The following is a 25,220-nucleotide window of genomic DNA, read 5'->3' as shown; positions in this document are numbered from 1 at the left end:
GAAGTGACAATGACCCTACCACTGTACTAATGAGCAGAAGGTTATGAAATGTAACAGGAAATAAAACATTCTGGTTTAGATCATCCATCATCTCCTAGATGGATGATTTGCAGAGCATTTTTCACCCTACATATAACATATTTTAACTGACCATTTAAAGAACCTGTCTCCTGTACCTTTGAGCATTTCTGGGCTGCCAGTCGTATGCATTGACTGGACTCTTCAGTTTGAAATTGCAGTGAATTCTCTGTGGTGCTACAAAAACAACATTATTAATAATAAAGACAAATTCCAAAAGGGAAAACCAGATAACATCCAACAAATCTTTGATTTATAGGAGAYTCAGAGCTGCATGATTCAAATACCAGAAATTCACTTTCAGGAATTTTGGCAAGTTTTTATAACCAATAAATTATTACTAGTTTTCCTTGGTATTCATTATAGCATTAATAGTTGYGGATTCCTTCAAACATGTTTGATTTTAATATCCAAATCAGTGGGAATTCCTCTGGAWCAAAACAAAACAAAATTAAGCAATTACAATATCATAGAAAGAAATCTAAAACATTTTCATTTTTAATAGGTAGATTTAGTCTTCACTGAAAGGCTTTGCCAACATAACCACTGCTAATGGTTATGATATTTTTTCTTTGAGAGACATAGATACAGCATGACAAAAGCATTCTTGACATCCATCTTTCACATCTAATTTTATATATCTTCCGTAAGCACGTGAATTCTTATTTTGTCTCACAAGCCTTTAAATTAATGACATTTTCAGTCACCAAGCAGCTGAAGGGACACAGCTCTGGGCCAGTCAAGATACCACACCTTATAAGCATCTCTTCTCTGAAAGGACCAAGYGGAAAAGCTCTTAATACTTTTTGCTGAAGAAGAACATTAGCCCAAAAAGAAGTGACAAAGCCTAAGAATGCAAGGATGGCCTTGAATCCAGGGGCTGCTCACTGGAATCAGGGCTCTGTGATGCCAGCCAGTCTGAGCCTCTCCTCCAGTGGGACAGGCATYAGGTTCTTCCTGGTGATCAACCCAAACACTTGGTTCTGCACRTTCTCTACAGGAGCCAATGAGAACATGGATTCTTCTCTCTGTGCTCCCCATCCCCAATACCTAAAAACATCAGGAAATACTATAGTAAAAAAAACCCGCTTCATTTTTTGGTAAACCATCAGGTTCAATCTAAATAAACTATTAGGACTGGAATGTACTCAGACTTCACAGACTGGAAAAGCAAAGTTCAGGTCCACTTTCTAAGTCTAAGACTTTTCTGGTCTAAGAGTTTATTTGAGAATAGTCAGTGACCCCAGTGTTCATTARGTTTTAATTTATTTTAATTATTGCTTCTATCTCATTACACAACAATTTATGAGATTCTATAATATTTTGCACTACATGCTTATAAAAATCAATTCACATAGATACATAGGCTGCAAGGACCAATCATGGGGGTGTGAGAAGAGTGCCTTACCAATACYGAACTGCCTGAACCAGTACTGAACCAGTCATTGAAAGCTATGAGGGCTTTGATGGTTTCTTGATAGGAACAGAGCTAAAGACCATTTTATTGTCAACCAAGCTGGTCTTTAAAGAGCATGTAATAGTTCACTACAATTTTATTTTCCCCATAATTCCAGAGTACAGGTCCTGTGACTTGGCCAGTTCTATCAAAGAGAGTAATGCTTCCCAGCCATATGTTTCTCCAGACAGAGGAAGATTGAAACAAAGACATGGTAAATTAATATAAATAAATTCCCAGCACAGAAGGACACATCTCCTCTGCCTCTTTCATCTACAGGACAGATGAGGCATTTAAAGACATAAAGAGGAAAAGAAACTGCAGGTAAAGAGGTTTCCTCTTTCCATGCACATCTAATTTTGCTGTAGAGTTCACCGCCACAGGAAATCACTGAACCCAGGAAACTCACAATGGATATTTATATGAATGTCAGAAACAGAGCCTTCATGAGTGATAATACCAAGTTGTTGAAAGGGATGCTAAACTTTGTGCTTCAGGGATCACATTAGGTGCCAATATGAAATGCAATTGAGTTCCATAGGTTTCCCATAATAAAAAAGTTGTGTGGCCCAATGGTATAAGCACTGGTGTGGGTCTCATTTTGAGGGGGCTTCTACTTCCATGTGGGACCTCTTCTTGAACTTTGGAAAGCCATGTCTCCACCTCAGTGTCCACATCTATTAAAAGGAAACTCTTAAACTAAACTAGATAATGTATATTAGGAGGATTGTGCATTTTATAAATTTTTTCTCCTTCTAGCTATTCTCAAGGCAAGGAATGTAGACCAGATGGATCTCAAATGCAATCTCATCATCTTTACACCTGAATAAACAGGAGCAGATTTTATATCTTTTTAAAGAATACCCATCTGAATTAGGCCTCTGACCTGGATTTCTCAGTGTCCACCATCTCAGTTTGAATGACTGGAAGTTCACTGAGGCAGAAACTGCATTTATTTTGTTTATAATATATTTGTTTTAGGCCTTATGCAGTATACCAAACTTATTACTGCTTTTGGGCCCAGTATTTTAGTACAGTATTTAGGAAACAAATGTGGCAATGTCATAGCGGGGATTAAAAAAAAAARGAAAAGGAAAAGAAATATAGTTTTATTTATAAGTTGATGTATAGGCACTGTACTGTAATGGAGTCTAAATCTCAAAAGCGTTGCTTTATATTTGCTTTATAGAACTATAAGAGCCAAATAATGACATTTAAATGATCTATTCCATTAACATTGTATCATTTTGTCAATCTGGAATGTATTTTAATCAAAAATCCCCTTGAAATGGTCTCCTTTGTTGTATTTTCWTTTTGGCTCATTTTATCAACATCTGTTATGTTTATACAATATAAATTAAAACTTCGGAATGCTGTTTGTACTCAGCTACTTTTGTTGAGAATGTAACGTCCCAGGATTGGCAGTGTTTATGTAAATCAGTGCGGCTGACACAGCCATCATAAACAAATGAGAAAATATAACAAACACATTGTTCATGGAGGAAATGTTTGTTTTTAGAGTTGGCTTCAGTCTTACCAGATTGATGAAGAGTTGCTGATACCGGGGATCTGTAGTGTAGCGATTCAGCAGCATGGTTGGGCACGACAGATCGGGCAGCTTCTCCACTGTTATCTGGAACAGGCAAGAACTCATTTCTCTTTCCTTCTGTGCAGCACATTAGAACCCAAAGTTCAAAAGATTCCCAGTTTGACTCCTAACAAAAAGACTTCTAGCAGAGCTACACCAGCAGAACTTGTCCAAACTTTATAAACTCTTCTGCCAATAAGACTTAAACTAGCAATTTAAATTAAGACAYGCTTTAGTGGCAATTTTTTTTCCTCTACTATAACTGTATCTCTATTAAGACAATGTATTGGCTTAGGGGTGAGGATTTTCATACTGTTAAAATTCACACACTAAGTGGTGATTACATGGTAGCATAGWGCAGAAAAATGCAGCAAAACTGGTTATCAGCCATCAGCTGAGCCTCAACTATTTTCCATGGGAATACCTATTGTGTACTGGCACCTCATCATACATAACTGCCCTGCTCCTTCTTAACATTATTTTGCCAGCCTCATATCCATGTGCAGACCAAGTTTCAGTAATATACGACTTTCCTGTTGGGCCTGTGTAAATTCCTAAAACCACATTACTAGTCTTGCCCTAGTAACACACGATTTTCTTCCACTTCACTTCATGTTTACTATTCCTAAAAATCCATTGGTCATCTATCAAAGGAAAGAATGCTACATGCTTTTCAAGTTTGAAAGTTTTTACAAACACTTATCATTCAGAGAGGTGCTACCCCATACTGAATTAAATATTATAACAATTCTGCCATTGATAGAAAAGTTGAGATAGAGAAGACTGGAATGGCCTATCTAAGCAAAGAAATTCTTTTATCACCAGTCATGCACAACTTCCAGGCTGATCAGCATTGTAGTTTATGAGGTCTGTCCCTGGAAGGTCTCTGTTCAYCCTTAAGTTTAAATTGCACCTGATCACTTCCTTATCTCAACAACATATATTACATAACTTCTTCATCCATGGAGTGCTCATCCTAAGTCACTCAAATAYGCATGCTTATTAAACAAGGAAAGAACTGAAAGAAAAGAGGTTACCTTGTCACAGGAGAGAGGATGAGTGGGGGAGAAAGACTCATCGTTTATCTCCAATTCAGACGTGCTTATTCTCCAGCAGCATGCACAGCCCTAACCCAAAGTTAGAGAAGATGCCTACATTCATTATAATGGGCAAATTTTAAACRTAAGTACACAATACTTTAGCATAAGAGATATGATGAAACCACAAGTACTGTGTGTAGGTTAGGGTTCTTGATATAAGAAAGACATCAGATTATTAGATTGTGTCCATGGGAGGGCAACCAGTATGGTAAAGGCCTCGAGGACAAGCGGTAGGAGCAGGAGCTGGGGCTGCTTGTCTTGTTCAGCTTGGAGAAGARAAGGCTGAGGGGTGGACCCATCACAACCTACAACTTCCCCAAAGATGGCAGCAGAGGGGGAGGTGCTCAGCTGCTCTCTGGTGACCAGCAGTAGGATACGAGGAAATTGAATGAAACTGCGTAATGAAGGTTGGGGTTGGATGTTAGGAAAAGATTCTTCACTGAGAGGGTGGTTGATCACTGGAACAGGCTCCAAGGGAAGTGGTCATGGCAGAGTTCAAGAGCATCTGGATGATGAACTTAACTATATGGTTTAATTTTAGGCCGTCCTGTGAGGAACAGGGAGCTGGACTTGATAATCCTAATGGGCCCCTTCCATGAGATATTCTCTTAAAGTATTAGTGGGCTGACCACATGTCTGACTTTCCCAAACATCTATCATCAATAGCCCCATCACACAGGTGTTTTCTGATTCAGGTTTGGCTTATTAGATTAAAAAACATCWCCTATCCTACCTGCTCTTCTTCACCTATCCTTAATCTTGTCCTTGGCAGGACCAAACCATGCACTGTCCAGTTTGCATCCAAAAAGATAATACCTGTAAGAAGCAAATACAGTCTGTGGGTACAAGTAGGTAGACTGTTGTTGCTTCCCTCATTCTTTGTAAGTAACATCTACATTAAAATGAGATCTACCAAAARATTATGTCCTATTTTAAATCATCACTGACACCTTCTCTCACAGTGCTGCACTCTAGAGTTCACTGACATCTAATATTATTGCTGACTTAGTAATGTTAAAATGGATATTTTTATAAATTTTTATATAATTTCAAACCTTTTTATAGGGTAGTACCTTTCTGCATTGCACATATGACGCCTTGATTAGCAATATACTTTATTTTTTTTTTATCTTAGTATTTGTTTGCTACACTCACATACATTATACACACATTCCATTCATGCTATCCAATTCTCAATTTTTAACTTACAGTTTGATAACACACACCTTGGGGACCACCATAAATCTTTTTGGTTTGTAACATACTTAACATCACRTTGGCCCTATTCCATTATAACAACTGGCGTTACTACAGTAGTACAAAGCTGTGAAACTGCTAAATTATGTGCTTGATGAACTCAGAGGAGAGCAAACACCTAATCTTCATTAGGGCATCAGAAAAAAATTGAACAGCATACAAGTGACTTTTGTGACTGGAACACCAAGTATTAGCTGGGAATTTTTCAACTCARTATTTCTGTATCCAAAAATATTGCTTTATTCAAACCAAAATATGTTACATGAATTTACTAGTTTTAACATAAATGTCTCCTAGGAAAGATCAGTCTACTTCAAGGTGTTATTAATCACTCGGCAGCACAGGACTTACACTGAGATCTTTAACAATTTTAATGATTCTGTGGCTCTAAAATGATTCTAAAATAACATGCTTGCCTGATCCAAAAGATCCTGGGGACTGAATATGGTATAACTAAGTTCAAGTCCTTTATTATGAAATACCATTTAAAGTAAGATATTCTGTGAGAATCTACCTCTAGCATTTTAATATGGATCTGGAACACACATTTGGAAAAAAACATCCTATCACCTTCACCTCCCACAAGCTAACATTGGAGAGAAATCCCCTTTCTCATTAAATGGTCAGTTGTTTCRCTATGTAGTCTTGAAATCTGCATTTTTTTCAATGGCTTTGGTCTCTTATCTAAGGTTCTCAATGGGATTTTTATAAATAAGTCTGCCTTTGTGAGTGTAACTATGAGTCTGTCACCTGCTCTCACCTTTAAAGCACATCCCATTCACAGGACAAAGAAGGAATGGGATATTCTTCCTAACTAYTGAAACTTTATTTGTCTCAATTTAATTGACTGGCTTTGGTTTTGGAGAAATCTCTTTCAGATTACTAATGTGAGGGCAGTACTGCAGCAGAGCTAATGGCCAAGAAAACATTTTACACTGGGCTCACATCTCCCCTCCTGGGAAAGTCACTGACCTTCCCTAAGCCTCTTACCACATGCATGCCAGCATATGGACATGTAGCACAATTAATGGACTAGGTTTTGAGGACAATAATGAGAACACACTAAAAATGCATGCTACAGCAGGCAAGACCTTTTCCRCTCAGACTACATTTGGAGGAGGAGATGGAGGAAAACAGAGTATACTCACAATGTATTCACTGCAGCAGAGGACATAGAGAAGCAACTAATCGGGTCATTCCCTATAAATGACCTTTTGGGCATTGCACACTTTGTTCTGCGGGACTTTCTAAAGGTTCACWTTCTACAGTCTTTCACAAAAAAGGTCTGTAATCATTCTAAGTGAGACAAAAACACAGATCTAAATTCTGTTCCGAGAGCATCATGCACAGCTCCAAGAAGTCTACTTCAAGAATGATCACTAGGCCAGGAATACTCCCAAGACTTTAATCCTAACATGTATAGACATSTAGTGTGAAAGTTATGATCCACCCTGATCCTCAGCCAGACTCTGTATGCTCAGGTCCAAAACACTGTTCAGGTCTGTCTGTAGTCCAGACTGCACCATTTTCCACTTGAACATGATGCTGGAATTAAGAAAATAGCAACATTCACCATGAGCTGAAAGAGCAGAAACATTTGCTCATCACCAGTGGTTTGTTGGCTGGTTTTTGGCAGCTTGCAACTTGCTCGGCACCGCTCTTAACTAAACACAGCAGGGAGTCACTTAACAGAACTTTGAAAAGTGTGAGAGAAATTTGGATAGTCAAAAAAAAGCACACACAAACACAATGAAGGAAATMGTTGGAACATTTCTGATAAGAATCCAAGCCTATTAAAAACTGCCATATTCAGGAGAAAAACGAGCATACATTATTTCACTTGGACTTCCAGAAGTCAGGCTTCAGAGGTATAACAACATCATTCTTTGATGTTACATACAACATCCTTCCTATCACATCATCAAGCCTTAGAAAGCAGACCAAATATGTTTCTTGCACTATTTTGTGAGGTTTAACAGGAAGTGCTRAGATTCAGACTTGGACGCTGCAATTGTTCATTTACTCTTTATTTATTTAAGAAGGAAGAAAACTCTTAAGTAGGGAATCTCATTTCAAAGATACCCTGGCAAGGCATTGCAGTAGTTTCATATGCTCTATCTGTTATAAAGCATGTATCATGAAGATACACCTAATTAAGATAAAACATTATTATCCCAATATCCACATGTCAGTTTTGGCATGGAAGTCAGGAATGAAAAGTATCTGACAGCTGATTGTGTCACTCTTCTTGTCAAGATGGCAAATTATCTRAGGAAACTACAAATTCTAAATATTGTGTGAGTGACATAAAAGGAACTGCAACTCCAAAGTAGCTGCAAATAAACAGAAGGAAGATTAAAAGGTGATGCAACTGGCAAAAGCATTCAGGGCAGCACTCTCCTAAACTGAATGGATAAAAGCGCTGCACAATTGGACAGGGGGAGGAGGGAGGATTAAAGAACCTGAAGCATCGTTTTTAGTTTACCTTAGAAAGCCTTAGGCTTATTTCTCCTGCATTAATCCCCCAAAAGTACCTGCCTTTCCCCCCCCACACACCTTTTTTTTTGTAGCTGATTATATCTGTTGTTTTGGCCAATATCCAATACAATCATTTCCTTGACTTCAAATAGTGTTGTGCTTTTTTAAACTTATAAGAGACAGTGTTCTCTATATGGTGAGCTAGACAGTAGATAAGGACTAGGTCATGACATATCAGGAACTGTTTTAAATCAAYCAAGTCTTCATCTTACACAATAAAATCTCAGGGTTAAAGGGTTGTTTCAGGTTAGGCAGACTAAATCATTACTGTTTACTTCATATTTCATTCTTCAAATGAAGTGGGAGCGTTGCATGAATTTYTGGCATTTTACCTAAAAGATGATTAAAAGGTCACTATCAAGTACTRGACTGGGGTTTTCCAGAGCAAAGATCAAATCCTGTCTACGCCACAGCTTTTCAAAGGACCACTGAATAAATATTTAATCTCTGTACCTCAGTTTTCAAATCTACAAAACAGGGATTTCTTCTACCTCAGAGCTGTGTTTTGAAGTTAATATTCATTACTTAAGTTGCCAGCTGTCAGGTTTTATAAGCAATATCATCAGAGGGAATGAGCAGACAGCGGACAGCAAAGTCCGCAGCCTCAACATGAGGCTGTTAATAAGTTGTAAATGCAAACCTTATTTTTCAAACCTCCAGAAAGGCTAGATTTTAGAAAAGGAAGAAAGCTTAAAATCAGATTTGTATTTTCCTACAAGCTGGCTTGCTACTAGGCAGGCTTTCAATTTCAGAGAAGCCTTGCCACACATTTAAATGGCAGGACAAGTATGCGATCAGTCTTTCCATTCACACAATTTTCCCCATGCCTATATTTGATTTCGACATTTAACAACACCGCACTTGCCTAAAAGCCACCCACATGCTGCAGTGTGGCTGCATACGTTTTTCATTTGGCTTTTTGGGTTAGCACACGGCCTCTGCAAAACTCCAGTTTTCCCTGCAAAGGGCTCCATCACAAAAGTCCTGCAGCACCTGCACAATTATTTGTAAGGCCAAACAGGCCTACTTATTTTAAAAGTATCATATAATGTTGTTTTTTGGAAGAAACTTTTCACACTTCGGATGTGAAATAAAACCACTGCCACAGACTCTATAAACCTTCCTCCATCTGTGTTATTCATGAGCTGCAGTGCCCCAGGACCCTGACAATACATGGGAGGATCATAACACCCAGGGCTTTTGTTGCAAAATACTGAATTCCATTTATTTTAATAGGCAAGATTACTGTATAGTGTGTCATTGAAATTAACTAGAGCAGCTCTTCAAAAGCAGGAGGCCGGACAGTAAAAACAATCAATGTGCTGACAGAATCTACCTTCTAACATGAAAACCAAGTAATCACAAAGGCCCTTTGCTATTGCCATCAGATATTGCTGTCAGCTCCCTCGTCTGCACACCTAAAAATAGTTTTCAAGTCCTTAATGTGCTTCCCTCCCTTTTCCTCTTTGCTGGCTGAGTCCAGATGAAGCTTTCAGACCACTGCCAAAGGTGTTTCTAGCTTTGATCAGGTCTGGTAGAATCACCATTGCCTAGAGCTTACAGCAAAGGCATGGTGAGARGGAAGGAGAAAAACTGACCATGATCCTCTGGTTAAAAAAAAAATTAATCTCCATTTATTGCATGAACTTTGCAGACTTCTGTGTTTGATTGAGTAACTTTGCATTCTTGTTATCTAAACTTAGCAATCTCTCCTTAACAGTGCCAGAAGGAAAAGGCTCTGCAAGAACCTTTCAAACCCATATCAGTTGTTTTGAGAGTGCCAGCAGCAAGGCTGAGACAATCTTAGGGTAGATATCATAGCTCAGTAATTAATTTATGAATTAAATGTTTCAGGTTTCCATTCATCTTTTAACTTTCCTCTCCCKAAGATGTTGCACCATATCACTACTGAAGGCAAGCACCTCTCCTCTTGCTAAGGAAAATAAAAGTTTACCTTATTAAAACAGTGTGTGAGGACTCTCTGAACACATGAGCACACACACGCCTTGAGAGCAGTGTTTCATTAGTCCCAACTGGGAGTGCAGATTAAAGAAAAATGCCAGAAACCATACCTACAGTCTGACATATCTATGATATGTTGCAATGCCTGATATGTTCTGTGGGAAAGGAGTCTATATGCTGTGCTCATTTTCACTGAAGTGCTTGGCAGAAAGCATTCCTGACTCACAACAATGTCTGTTCACTGGACTGACCAGAGGCGAGTCATACCTAATAAACTGCCATAAAATACACATACACACACCACTTTGGATCATTGATTTCACTGCTAAAGGATGTTACTGTGTATTACAGCTTAAAGTTTTCAACTTTGTCATATTTTCTAAACTCTGATCTCTTCAATTTACTTTCAGTTATGTGACATTCCCCTTTAGCAGAGTGAAAGCATGCATTAGCTAAACAATGTGGTTTGGATTTAGCGTTCCCATGCATCACTGTGAAAATGTTTGTCTCAGCAATGGTGTCATTATTGTTACTGGGAACAGCTGCTCTACTATGTCTTCTGATTGAAGAGAGCAGAGTATCTCCCTTCCATCTCAAYTCACAAGCAGGGAATCTAAAGCAGGATCATTGAGTAGAAGTAGATCATGAGCACATGTTCTGTACCTGGCTTCCTCCTACCTCAAAGGAAGCAGAAAGTGCAGGAGAACAGCAAACAGCAGCAGAATGAATATTGCAAACAGAACTTAAGTTTGGCTCCCTCCTCTGGCAGTTCTTCTGGATCTGGACKGGAGACCAACCTGAGGCAGAAATCCTCCTCACTCAGGTGCAGCTTTCTGGCAGTTCAGCTCCACTGGACATGACCTCCTTTGAGCAGGAATTGGAGCAGGGAGTTTGCTGCTGATCAAGCGGATGTTTAATAGCTCCCTTGAGTTTCTGAAGGGAGAAGATGTAACTCTCAGCATTCTTGCCAGCCCACTGAAGTCAGTTTCCACATTCAGCTTAGGAGAGTGYTGGAGTCCCTCCGGGTTCACTGGGAGCATCCCAGCAGCAGTGCTGTGCTCTGTAGGTGTGTGCWGCTTGGCTCAGGCCAGCTGGACACTTTTGGTCGTTTTTTTTTTAAAGCTTACAAAACACATTTGTGTGATTACAATGAGCAGCAGGCTTTAACTCACCTTTCAGAATTAGGAACAGCACCTTTCAGAATTAGCACCTTCAGAATTAGGTTTTATTTTAAGATGAATTGAATCTGTTTTCCAGGGTATTAGACCTTTTGAAACATCTTTGGATGGGAAGCCGTGCTTTTAGTCAGTAGGGATTTCTGCAAGTCCAGCCTCTAGTAACATTTTAGCTTCATGAAGACCACAGCTTTTGGATATATTTTATCTTTTGGAAGGATCTTAGATTCCCAACTTTGTTCTGAAAATTAAGTACTATGAACACCTTATTTGTATCATACAAACTTGAGTACGGCAATTACATGGTCAGAGCACTCACATAGCATATCCATAATGTACAATTATAAAACCATARAATGGTTTGGATTGGAAGGGACCTTAAAGATAATCTAGTCCCAACCCTGCTCCTATAGGCATGGACATCTTCCATAGACCAAGYTTCTCAAAGCCCCATCCAGCCCRGCCTTAAACGCTTCCAGGGATGGGGCATCCACAGCTTCTTTGGGCACCCTGTTCCAGCTGTAATAAAACGACTCTAACAAACATGGTAAACTACAAGGAATTTTGACAATTTTAYCTACAATATTTTCATTTAAATTTCRTTTTGGCCTCAAGGTACCAAYTRRCCACAGATGCTGAAGTTTCARTGAACTTGATGGGTGGGAAGAGATGGGGTTTCCTAGGTGAAAAAGTACACACCAAAATGCAGACACARTGCCAAAAATGTCACATCCCCTACAGAAGTAGCATAAAACCAAGTTTTACCCATTTCTGCTTAGACAGTTATATTCTGTACAGTCTGCTTACCATCAGAGATATCGTGGTTTCTGCATAATTACTTTATCCCAGTCAAATTAAATCAAGCAAAAAAAAAATTTCCCTCAGCTAAAAGATAGACAAACAGAATGTGAAGTAATGTCTAACAGCTGTGTAGGTAGGAGTCCAGAGGCAAACAMAGGGAATCCAACCCTCAGCCTTACAAGAGGATAAGTATGTATGGTACAGATCTGAGAGTCTCAGGTGTGAACAAAATGGCTTATTTGTTATGGTAAAATTCCCAAAYAGGCTACTCAGTGGTATTTGTCAACCTAGTAGTTTCTCCAGGAAAATTGTCTCGCAGCTGTGTTCAAGGCAGAAATTAAAATTGCTGGGCAGCACTCCAGCTTTTGACTCTGCACCATTTTTCCTCAAAGGACATCGAGGAGACAGATCCCAGTTGAACGAGGCACCAGCATGCACCTGCTTTTCTTTGATGAACACCAGGAGGATTTAACCAAGGCACGGAAAAGTTGCTCCTTAATTTTCCTTGGGAAGAGTGAAGGAAAAGGGCAAAATAAGCCACCAACGCCAGAATAGGCCCTGGGAGGAGCATGATATTCGTCAATCACAAATATGCAGGAAACCTGCATAAAACAAGGAATAAACAGCATCTCAGAAAAAAAAAAAAAAAAAACTTAGGTAGAGAGCACGTTGTCATCCATTACACATGCCTGTGGAGGGAAGCAGAAGATGCGAAGGTGTTGTTGCTGACCATGGAATATTATCACCCTCTGTGTTATAACCCAGATGTGTCCACAAACAGGGAAGAGAAATTCATTGCCTACAGCTTTTCTCCTCAAATCCTCCATGTCTGCTGGTTTTACTGTGCTTTGCATTATAAAGTAACCTCTGGCAAAGAAGATGGARCAGCAGAACACAAGTGATGATATGTCTAATCTCTTCATCATGTCAAAGAACCACTTCATTGCCCCACAATGGCCCTGCACCAGCACACTGTAACATATGTGGAAATGAAAATATTGTTCTTTTTTCAGATTTGGTCTCACAGAAATTAGGCAGAAGCATAACTCTATCTTTTCCCACTGGAGAAGGATCTGGAGCCACAATCTAGAGCAGCCAAGACAAAAGASAGCCAAGGGACCTCCCAACAACTCCTCAATATGCATTTACAGCCTCATGCTGTTTCTCTGGCAGAAATGTCTTGGGAAGGAAGGCAGATGTCCTRTCCTCAGGTCACTGAAGAATGAATTCCACCTAGCCAGGAGGGCATGCCATTCAGGGCATGACATTTATAGCTCTCAGYGGACTCAGGGCTAACACATTCATAACAGCCCAGCTCTCTTCCTGCAGTCACTGGGGGGCTACAGGGGAGGCATTGCAGCTGCAGTGCAAAAGAATAGCTGATTTTATTTTGATGTGCAAGTATCATCACTACTGTGGGACAAATGAAGGGGGCCATCCCAACCCTCAACCCTCTGCACTGCTCACAATAATTCAATCACCCCCACCAATGCATCCAGTTCACCAGCCACACGTTCCTCAAACTGAACTCTGYGAGGGTTTCCCAGGCATGCACAGAGCTCTGACTATGGCAAAGTGTCAAATGTGTTACTCTAAGGAGATCTTTGTTTTGGAAACTTGCTTCTCAGCTACAGCTTGCTTCCTCTTTAGCGATTTTAAAGCCAAGAAGTTTTCTTTAGTAGTTGCTTTTGTTTTTATTTTCTGCTGCTTGCTCAGCTGGAGAAGATAACAGCTTCAGATTTAGGTCACTCATGAAAAACGTGTTTGGTGATCTCATCTTGATCCCCAGTGAGTTACCATCCAGATCACAAAGAGTAGGAGAGAAATCTAGCCCCGCACAGCAAATCTGGAAGATTTGGGGGAGTGGGGGAGARGGAGAGGCATGTCTGTGTTTTTCTTCAATAAAATTGGAATACCTATGTGTTTGGTACAGGCCAATACTAAGGTGCGTTTGTAGGCCCATGCAAGTTCCAGCCAACATTGTTTGGCCACAGTCCTTGCTTTTGTTAGAACTGGCACTGACCTTTTCTCCTCAAAGGGTCAAAATTGCTCATATGTATTATGAAACATAACAACACTTCATCCATGTACAGCAGCTCTCATTGCTACAGATTCCAAGTGTGGGCAGGTACTGAATTACATTTGGACCAAATTTACATTGTTTCATCCATGCTTATTTCATGAGAAAAAAATGGTACAAAAAACATATAAATGAGAAACAGTATTAAAAAATTATGAGCTGCTGCTGCCTTCATGCAAGCTTAGCAAATTGTTTGTTTCTTTCCCTTTGTGAGCTTGTTACTCCATTTTTTAACCTAATAACAACATTTTTGTTYCAGGGAAAAAAGAAAAACAACAACCACATTTGAGAATCAATAATTACATCCRAAGCAACTCTCAACAAAAATATCATGGCAATTATTTTTTACATCTTCCCCAAGCCACCTTTTTAAGATATGTCATGCAAGTCACATATCCTCCACTTTAACATTTTTGATGTAAGAGATGGATAAATAACTTTTCATTTTCCTGCCTGTGGTCATGTCACTTCCATATGAGATTTCATTGGATCTCATAGGGTAAGAGGTTGAACATCCCTCTTCTCCTTTAAGGAGTTCACAGCATTCATCATCTTGGTCTTAAGAGCTACGTGCTGCAAGAGCTGTAATTTTATGAGCAAGATGGAAAACCTAARCTGCTTCTGGTCATGAATACACTAATTCCATGACACATCACATTTTTGGAGGTTTGTTTCACAGGATAACTGCAGAGCATTCCCTTCCCAGTGCTGGTGAGAACAGCAGGACAGCAAAGTCACCTGTGGTCCCTGCTGGGGACAAGGCACTCAGAACTCATCATGCAGGCACTGGACACACACTGGGGCAAGAAGGGCTGTTGTCAGAGCACCCCAGAAGACAATGCTTGCTCCCAGCCAACCTCTCTGTATGTGTTTCCCTGGAATGAGCTACCAACYAGCCAAAAAAAACTGTTTGATTTTTTGTCAACCACTTATAATATTATCTTGGTTTTATTCAAAACAGTCTAGCAGCTCATTTGTGCTGAAACTGACAGGGAAACAAACTTCTACCTTCATCCCTTCTTCAAGGCTTTAACAGAATGTATCATGAAAGAGCTCTGAGGATTAAGAAAACCACAAGCCTACCAGAATTTTCAGGGAGCAATGGCTTTTCTCCACAGGCACCTCTCTTTGGGGTGTCCTAGTGATCAGCTTTCCTTTCCCCTGTTTTGCTTCCTCCAACACCACTTTGCTCTGCATTATAAAGCACAACAGTATTTACATGAACTCTGCATATGTCTCAGCAGCCTGGGCCTGGAAACTGAATTTTAAAGGAATTTTGGCTGTAGCTGTTGATAGTGTGCTTTCTAGTTTTATTGCCGTAAACAGCTGAGAACTAAAAAAGCACAGACTGGTTTATGCCTACAATATCTTCAGATTGGTACACACTGCAGATTATCACTCAGAAATTCACGTTTTAGGGTCTTAGCACATTTTGTGTTAATTATGTTTATGATAGCATCACCACAAGGAAACAAGTACATATATATCATACACAAGTATACGATACTGCACTTATTGATGTCATTACTCCTGCAGGCCCCTGGAACCCAAACAATTCCCACTCTACAATTCTCATCAAGAAGKTATTTTTTTTCTTGTAAGGTTTATACAAATTGTTTCACTTGTCACTGAAGCAAGTTCACAATTTTTATTAAATGTTCACTCAGCTGCCATCATCACTCAGTTCATCCTTGAAAATTTGTTAAAAAGCAGGAAAGCAGGCAAGTTCTAAAGAAATCTCCACCAATGATGCACAGATATTTTTTTCCATCATGCAGATTAACAGAAGAAATTGCTTTTATCCTTATTTGCTCACAAATAGCTCCAACTGCCACGCACTTAAGGCATTAAAACAGAAGTGAATAAAAATCAAACTCTGTACAAAAAGAGGATGTAGAATTTCACAGCCATTCAGGACAAAAGAAACCATGAAAAATATGACAAATTATAACATTACAAAACAAAACTGGCCATGTGTTTTTATTACATGTGTCCAGTTTTATTGCTGTTGGAAGCAGAATTCACAGGGCTTTGCTGTGTGAACTCCAGTGCAGTAGGAGGTGCATATGCATCTTCTTTCCTCTAGGATATTCAAGGTGGAAATTAAGTCATTGYCTCTCCCACTCATGACCCACTGTTCAAAGGACAGTCTTAATATCCCTTCCTAAAAGGATGGATTCACTCTTGCTGTCATATGAAATACAGTACCATAAATACTTCATTTATCAGGAGATTTTATATGCCTTTTGAGAGCGCCCCATATGGCAAGGATTCCTTTAGTCTGATTCTTGTTTACYCTAGTATGTTACTTCCAGTGACTTTGTTGCTTATCTTGTCTGTGATATGATTTATGTTAACTCATTTCCTGTAAAAGCATACAGTAATAAAATGAAAAAAAAAATGTGAAGAAAGAGCAGGCCAGCTTTGAATTGGCATGGGAAATGTCATGAGTAACTGGATTCAAATCCTTTTAAATTACTGTTTTAGTGAACCTTTAAGGCTCCGAAGGGCATTTTTCCTTTYTTCTGCTGTTCCCATGAGATCATTTCATCGTTGCTTAACGATGAAATGATTCCATAAATTCCTGATGCAATAGATGGACTTGCATTAGGAAAGGACCTGGGTCCTTTCTTTAAAGGACACCTGCTGTTCATGCTGAAGTAAGAACAAGTTTCATACACATCCCAAATAATCTTCACAAACAGACACTTAATGAAAAAAAAATCTGATAAATAGCCAGCAACATTGCATGACATCAATTTGATAGCATTTTTACCTTTTAATAGTTCCCTGGAACACCTCTGCATGCTCTGGCTTGSGCCTGCACACCACTGGGACTCTGCTGTGGCTTGTGTTTGCTAGAAGTGAAGCCAAGGAGGCAATGTTTTCCTTCAGGTGGAGGGCTCTGACGCCAGGCTCCATGACTTCCCTGGCAGAGAACAATTCCAGGTTCRACCTGAAAGACGCAAAGCAGGCAGCCAAAGGATTACTTAGTAAACAGGAAATGGCGCACTGTGCCACGCTAGCACATGACGAGTTTATAATGTGTTAGTAAATTRCTTCAAGATGGAAATCAATCCGCTTTATTTGCAAATGCAAAAAAAAAGAAGAATGTAATTACCCAATAAAAGTGCTTATCAAGCATTGCCTTGCTTTGTGTGAGATACRTGATAAACTCTACCATATGCATGACTTGGTCATCCTAGGCAGGATGTCATAAGATGCATTTATCAATTTGCATGACTTTTCATGTTAAAAAAAGATTTTTAATCTGAGTTGAAATCCTCTGGAATTCTGGATGATATCAAACAGATTACTGGTAAGCGCTTTGGAGAAATTCAGGCTTATGCTTATCATTGCAATAAGGGTTGGGTTTTGCAGTGGTAGCAGCTAGAAAAATCGCCCTTTCAAAGATAGCTCTCAAATCATAACCATACACAGATTCTTCCAGTATTTTCTAACACTTTTCAGGTTTTAGGCAAAGTTTCAGGAAACATAACCAYACAAAATTGAAAAACATGTGTACCCACTATTTCTGACAGTTGGGTAAAATGAAAAATGAGGATACTTTCTGCAAAATTCAAAAGTAATTTCCATGGAATTATAGCAGGCCAGAATCTTACAATTGAAATCAATGAACTGCTCTAGTTATAAGCTTGTTTTATAGTTTCTATTTTCAAAAAAAAAAAAACCCCATTAATTATTCTGACTATCATCTGGACRCACCATAAGCCAGAACCTCCTGGTCAGACTCAGGCTGACACAAACCACAGACAGAGACGACTGGAGCGTACATTTGCCCACATCCTGTTTTACCATGGTACCTTTCATCCCCGTGGTAAAAGCAACTCTTTCCATATGTTGTTAATTATTGTCCTCCCTCCTGACAGACACGAGGTTGTTTTTTTCTAGCCAATTACTCTGATGGTTTGTTATGTGACCACCTGCCTGAGAGTAAATGAGCTGAGAAGACAATGCACTTCATACATGGCACCTACAAAGCTGTGACACAAGTTTCTTCTTCTAAAYTGGGATGGATTTAAATGAATCCCAAAAGAAAATAGTCTTATGTGCATCAAAACACGTCATACCCATCCCCACTCATATGAAACAGACTGCAGGCAATGAAAATTTGGAACATCATCTTATTACAGATCCACATTTCAAGAGATCAAGAACACCAATTTATGGGAAAATGAACCTCTCTGAAGTGCATTTTGTTTCTGAGTTAAAATGACCAATAATTTATCTTGCAAATTAAAGTGGCTGTGYGCAGAATTTAGTATCAACTAGTGAAAACTATCTTTAAAAATTGCTAAGAGATGGATTTTTTCATCTTTTATTCTTAACCTCACTGAGTGCTACCAATTAATGAAGTACAAGTGGTGGAAGTCAAAGGGAACCATAGATGTTGCACAGGACAAGTTGCTGTAAGAACTGTGCCACTTGTGACTGTTGTGCAGAGGAATTTCACTGTTCCTCATGAGTAGATTCCTGCTCATCCTCTGCCTCTTTTCCATTTCCATAGGCCAGATAAAAATCTGTATTTGCCTGCCTTAAGCTTTGTCCAGAAATACAATAAACTGCATTACTGTTAAAAGTACTGCATCTAGCACAGTGAGCACAATGTGAAAGCATGTATAATGATAATAGCTACTTCCTSAATCATGTGAAATGTGTACAAAGCCCACATGGTTTTTTTTAATAAAAGGAATGTGAGTTCTGTTTCATTCCAGCAATTTCTAGAGTGTATTTCTCAGAAGTATGTAGATTTTCAGTCTTCACAACTTCAGTTTTGCTCTGTTGCACAGAAAGCAAATATTCCACATTATTGCAGAAAACTATGAAATATCCTTATGTTTTGTCAAATCAGCCATTTGTAAAAATCTGAGGGATAGCTCATTATATGCTTCTTTGATCTTGGTTTTGTCTGGGATTATGAAGTGAAGTGTGGTATTGCCTACATCCACTACACACCTTGAATTATCATCAGTGAGCTTTTTCAGGGGTAAGAACACACTAAGGACTGTACTGATTCCCAGCTCATCATCAGTGATGTTTCTTTCATCTGGTCTTCTGTCTGTTGCTCTAAAGAATAATCTTGCTTTGGGGGTGTAGGAGACAAGCCTGCCCAAATGCCTCCCAAATGACACTTTGCTCAGCTGGTGAGTGCTGTTGCTGCTGCACACTTGCATCAATGTGACAAAGGCCTCTGTTTCAAAATGCAATTTCAAGTGAAGACATTTCATTTACCATGCTGGAAATGTCTTTTTGTATGGAAAAATGCAGGGTGCTTACATTTGGATTTTATCAAGTAGGTCTGTATTACTTTGATAAATTTATCTCAAGGAGAGACATTTGAAAGCTGTAGCCACACTACAGAAATAGAYCTAGCRWAAATTTTYCTTTTATAGGACAYRTGAGAACRTTTTCTCCCAAAACATAATACTCCATAGTAGCATAAAGTGYTAAAAYATTAAGGCTATTTCACCAAATTATKACATYGGAGTTTCAGGTTGCTTTCARRCCACATCCATGAGACTGGATAAAACATGGAACAAAGACAATCTGCATTCTGATCTAACTAGAAAAAGTCATTTGGTAAGAAGCCAATATCCCTGAATGGYAAACTGTCTTGAAATGATTCATGGAAAGGTAGCTCAGGTCTTGTTGCTATTAAATCCAATGRAAGTTTTCCCACTGAAATAAATTGTTAAGAATCTAACCATAACAGATCTAATCATAACATGGAGGTTTCCTCAAACAACATACAGTACAAGAGAACTTTTCTTCAAATAGATTCATTCCACATTTTGTGTAAGTTTCAAATGATTAAAAGGACTTAAATGTGGGTGGGAGAGAAGCATAATCCTAATTCAAACACTTGACAAGGATTAAGGTGCAKGAGAACTCAGGCAATGCTGCTTGCTTGGATTTATTCACAGATTTGCCTTCATCTGTTTTAGGCTGTTGSTCCCGTTTTTGTCTTTCTGCACTGAGAATGTTTACCCATTGACTTGCCACAGGCCATCCCGCTCAGGACAGCCCCAGGTTTTATTTGGGCTTCTTGTAAACCACTGTTTTACTGCCCTGACTGACCACTGTATCTTGTATAAATAGTTCTTAGGAGGATGTTTTGGGGGTTGCTTAATGCTTGTGGTGGCTTTTTGTCTGAGCATAGCCAGAAGTCTGAGCCATTGAGAGGAATGGGCTCRTTAGCCAAGGGGAACATCTCAGGTTGGAGGATGTTAAAATTACTTACCTGTGTTATAAACCTTGGCAAATATTCGAGCTGTTCAGTTCTAGTCTCTGCTATCCATGMATTTTCTGAGACTAGAATGTTCTCCTTTTTTAATACACTTCATTTTGCTGGAAAAACTGAACAGATTTTTTTCATAATAGTCATTCCAGTACTGAACAAGCCACACTGCTATGATGACCTGTAGCTGCTACTACATTATAAATACAGATTATTTATATTAGCTTTCTTACTCTCTATCACATTTAAGGTTACTCTTATTTGTGAACAAGTTCACAACATCACAGGAAATTACTTACACTTAAATAAAAATTCTTTTTCTTCCTTGCCTTAAAAAGTCATAAAAAAAGATTTCTACATACTTGTCACAGGCCCACCAATTTTCTTTTCAACAAGACATTTAGTGAAAACAAACTATGAAAAAGCTTATCCAAAAATTACATGCCAATATGAATCTCACTATGCAACAGAATAGTACATATGTACWGCAGAATGTTAATCATGTGCAGATGACTGAATTCAGTAGTTTTGCAAGTAAGGTCTGTGGAAAAAAAAAGGGTTTTTAGCATGTTCATAGAATACCATTGAGATCAATAAAGGGAAACAGGAAGGCCTGTAAGAGCTCCTTACACAGGAAAAGAGCACCACTTAAATTAAATTTAAAATTTATTTGCTCCAGTCAGTGCTAGCCCATGAAATAGACACATTTAAACTGATTTAAAGTTAAATTAAACCTATAAAATCCCCATGTGCTCTGATATAAGTGCATTCGTGCTAGTGATGTGCTTTTGTTTAATTAGGTCTATTGAAAATCACTSTTTGGTGGAACTTTGCACGGCAGACCAGGCCTAAGAAATCTTGCTGTCTCCATTTTYGTTGAACACTAAGCTGAGAGAGTAATCTTTATGGTTAATTCAGGAGCCAGAGGTTTTGCAGGGTTCAGATTCCCTTCAGAATATCTACAAATATTTACATTGACTGTAAGACAACAAGCTTCCCAACATCCCCTGATTCTGGCTCCCTCAATTTCCCTAAAGGAGSGAACATTTAGCTATTCAGTCTAAAGACCTTCTGGTGGAGCAGCCCTTATTGTGAAATGTGTTGTTTGGGTTAGCTGAACATCTCCCTGTCACTTATTTCCCAGAGAGGATTTGAGAGTTATATATGTTTAGCAACTACTGTACACTAAAGAAAAATGTATTTCCACAAGGTTTCGTAATGTGCTGGTAAATTGTCTGTCTCTAATGCYTGAAAAACTGCAGAACAAAAAAAGATAAAAAGGACGGAGATAAAAAGGTTTTTGTATTTTGGAAAAGAGATGGATTGGGGCAAGGAGGGTGAGGGGCAGGAAAGATGGGCAAAATGTTGAATGTTTGGGGGTTTTCTTCCAAGAGTTTGCTTTTCTGTTCCGTCACCTTTCTTTTCCTTCATTCTTATGAAGTTTTTCCCACCAGCACCATCAGTAAAAAACATTACTAAGTTAGAGAAACAGCAGCTTCTACMCACTTTGTATAGATGCAGTTGTTTATGCAAGGTCATTTAGCTACAAATAAATGAAATAAGTTGTGCATATGACCTTGGGATAAACAGGTAAAGGATTGTGGAAGTGGATCCACATGTTTGAACTATACCAACARCGACTTAAACTCTACAGCCCCAACTCACCACATGAAAAAAAACATAGATAAAAACATAAAATGCATAGTTCTTGACTTAGTTTTCACACTGCAAGTCCAAAAACAAATTACGAATTGTAATTAGCAGCCTTCATTAGCCATGTCAGTATAAAGAGAAGTGCMGGCATCTAAATATTCACAGCTATTGACAGTGCCTGCTCACTGCTTCCACCCAAACCTGAAGGCATCTAAACTCAGCTGGTGTTTCTGTCCAGAACTGTGCATTTCTTCCCATAATTTGTAGCAGGTGTGGAAATTCCTGGTTCCCAACAAGCAGCTGTCTGGCACACACCTGCTCTCAGCCCTTACACCTGCACTGCAGGTCCAACACAGGGTGCTGCGCCATGGCTGTTGAAGGGTGACATCCTGCAGACTCCACCTGTAACAGCCCACATTTGGTAGAAACATGAGAGAATCCAAAATGGGATCTCACCTCAACTGTGGGGATTATGAGAGAATCCAAAATGGGTTCTCACCTCAGCTGTGGGGATTATGAGCCATCCCCTGGGATCTCTGGACATGGGGGATGTTGCAGCAGCCAGGCTCTCAGAGGGCCAGGAGCAAACACCCTCCTGAAGAGGCTGCTCAGCTGAATGGTCAAGAGAGGAGGAATCCCTGCAAGCAATGCAGAGCCAGCTCRAGAGAGAACATTTATGAATGTGTGTAAATGTACACAGAGAGAAGGATCCAATGCCAGATTAGCTATCTCRAYGTCTAATGGGCTGACCCTGGAACAYATTATGGATTACTACTGTATTAAGAATGGCAGTGATTCAGTTATCCTTGTATTTTCCAAATTATTATCTAAGCCTGTACCATTCTTTTCCAAAAACAAAAGGGTTAAGCTTGTGTGAAACCCATCTGCCCTGACATTATAATCAACCAGAGGCAAAGAAAGTCATTTCTCAAAATGACACCAGTACAAGCTATCTAAATTCAACGAAACATTTCTAACAAACTTCCATAGGAATGGAGAAGAGGGAAGCGAGAGAAGTGAGTAAATTGAGCACTAAAATAAATGTCTCATGAGCTTGCTTATAACCAAACAAACAGGGAAATGCATCTTCTCTGGAGGGAAAATTGCAGAGCAATTTCCAAGGGAAATTCACAGAGTACTAAGCTGGCTCTTGCAGTTTGAATGCAATGACATGATGAGTTTCTTGCAAAGGTATGCCAAAAAACCTAATCCAAACTGGAAAGAAGAGGGGAAATCTCCTCTGAGACAGTTTTTATAAAAGTTTCATTCAGGGCCTCCACCCTCATGTACTGCACAAGCCACCTTCACTTTTCCACYCTCCCTGGTCCAAGAAAGCACTGACTAGCAAATTAAAAATTCTGGCTTTAAAACGTTTGGAAACGGACAGTGAGAGCTCTATGTGTTTTAATAATCAGGCACAGATTATCAGATGAGGTTTTAATCAAAATATGTATCAAGGTTTAGGTCTAATAGATTACAAAACAAGTAAATGAAAACAATACAGATGGAAAAAAAATATGACAACTATTTCAAATTTCTCAATCCCTYCAAGAATCAGGCACTTTGTAGTGGAAAAGTGAAGTCAGGTTATTAAAACACAACATAAGTTACCTAGAGATACAGATCACACCCTGTTCCCAATCCAGTAAATGAGRATTTTGACATTTTTAACCAGAATTTCATTCAAAAGGACTTCTCCTTCCAGCTGTACAATCAGTTTCCTTGGGAAAGGCATTTAACCCCTCAAACTTCAGCATTCCACWTTCTAAAACAAATATATCCCTCTTCTTATACCGCAGGCACCATAATTAATTTTTCATTAAAATACTTTCAGCTGCAAATTTCTACAAACTTCCATAACTTTTTGAACAAATTCTTTAACTAACCCCCTTGCTTTCTACATACCATTCATGTGCAGCACRTGTTTTTTCCTCATTTATGACTTCTGGCAAGGACCCTCCACTACAAGTGCAGAACRTGTTAAATATAAGACCCTGGATGCTGGTTTTACTTTCTGCTCTTCCAGGAAACAAGTGGCTGTCTCTCTGCATCTGACAGCATTTAGARTGAAATAGCAGTCTATATGTGCACCCAATATTCTGGGAACAGATTTTCTCTGTATGTGACCTGCTTTCTCCTGTCTTCTTTCTCCCAAACAACAGGATTCAGCTTCCTCAGGTTTTTTTCTGTCTGACATGGCTTTCATGCCCCATTCACCTATTCCATGTATTGAATGGCAGCAGCTAATTAAACTATGCTCATCTCTTTATGGCTTTTCATAAAACTACTCCACTCTATACCTTTTTTTTTTTTCCTAACTTCTGCTGAGGCTCTGTGTACACGCTGTACTGAATGAAAAACTTTCCTTGTGATTGTGTGAAATAGCATTTAACATCTTCACAAAACTGATATTTTTAAAAAGGGTATTTCATTTCTCAAACATGATGAAATTCATTGAACTGTTTTGTGCCATCTGTTTCTTTATTTTAAATAAATAACTCTTTTCATCGTGGCACCATTATGACAAGCTACCAATATTTATGAGGACATAGCAACACTCATAGGAACAGAAAAAGTGACATATATGTGAACAGCAAAGAGAATCCATTTCAGCTTAAGGTGATCTTGGAAGGAGTCCGCAGTGCCAGAGTGAAGATGATATCTTTACGTGCAACTCAGGAACTCTGAGGTATAACTATTACGTCAATGGATGTCTACATTCCCACATCCAGCAAAGACCCCCGGGGGATTCCAGCCTGCTTTGAGTCAGACCCTCCGTTTCTCGAGTGAGTTCAAACAGTTGCTCAATGACATCTTCATGAGATCAGCCRCGCAGCTGGCTTTCTGGTGAGGCTGGCTGGCTTTTAGTGGAAACTGTCAGTATCTGCCAAATGGTGGCCAGACACCAGAACAGACTTTCCAATTAGTGGGATACCCCATTTGATGGCTGGATGTGATTTTCCTGTGTGTGTATGCGCAGGCTCCACCTGCGTGCGACCACATCTGAGGGCTGCGGCGATGCCCTCGCAGGGAGCCTGTGGTCCCAGGTGAGCCCAAAGGGAGTCAGGCAGTCTCCTCCTCGCTGGGCCAGCAGAAGCCGTTCCAAGTTTCCCACAGCTGAAAATCACTCTGTGCAGGTTTTACGTAAGGGCCTGCTGGAGCCGGAGCGGCTCCCTTGCTGCCCACCAGCGAGCTGTGAAACACAGGTTATTAGTTCCAGATGCTGCTTCAGCGCCTTTCCTTCTGCACAAAGTGAGCAGAAGTCACTTCTTC

General features: G+C 39.4%; 1 pseudogene; it reads right to left on the bottom strand.

Annotated features, from left to right (window-relative positions):
* Positions 1–25,220, bottom strand: part of LOC130572964 (H(+)/Cl(-) exchange transporter 6-like) — a 122,359-nt pseudogene that overhangs the window by 56,726 nt on the left and 40,413 nt on the right.

Source organism: Malurus melanocephalus, unplaced genomic scaffold (assembly GCF_030028575.1).
Source record: "Malurus melanocephalus ecotype Western Australia unplaced genomic scaffold, MMel_1.1 scaffold_46, whole genome shotgun sequence".
Classification (NCBI taxonomy): domain Eukaryota; kingdom Metazoa; phylum Chordata; class Aves; order Passeriformes; family Maluridae; genus Malurus; species Malurus melanocephalus.
The sequence above is the reverse complement of the archived record's forward strand: the minus strand, read 5'-3'. Positions and strand labels throughout refer to the sequence as shown.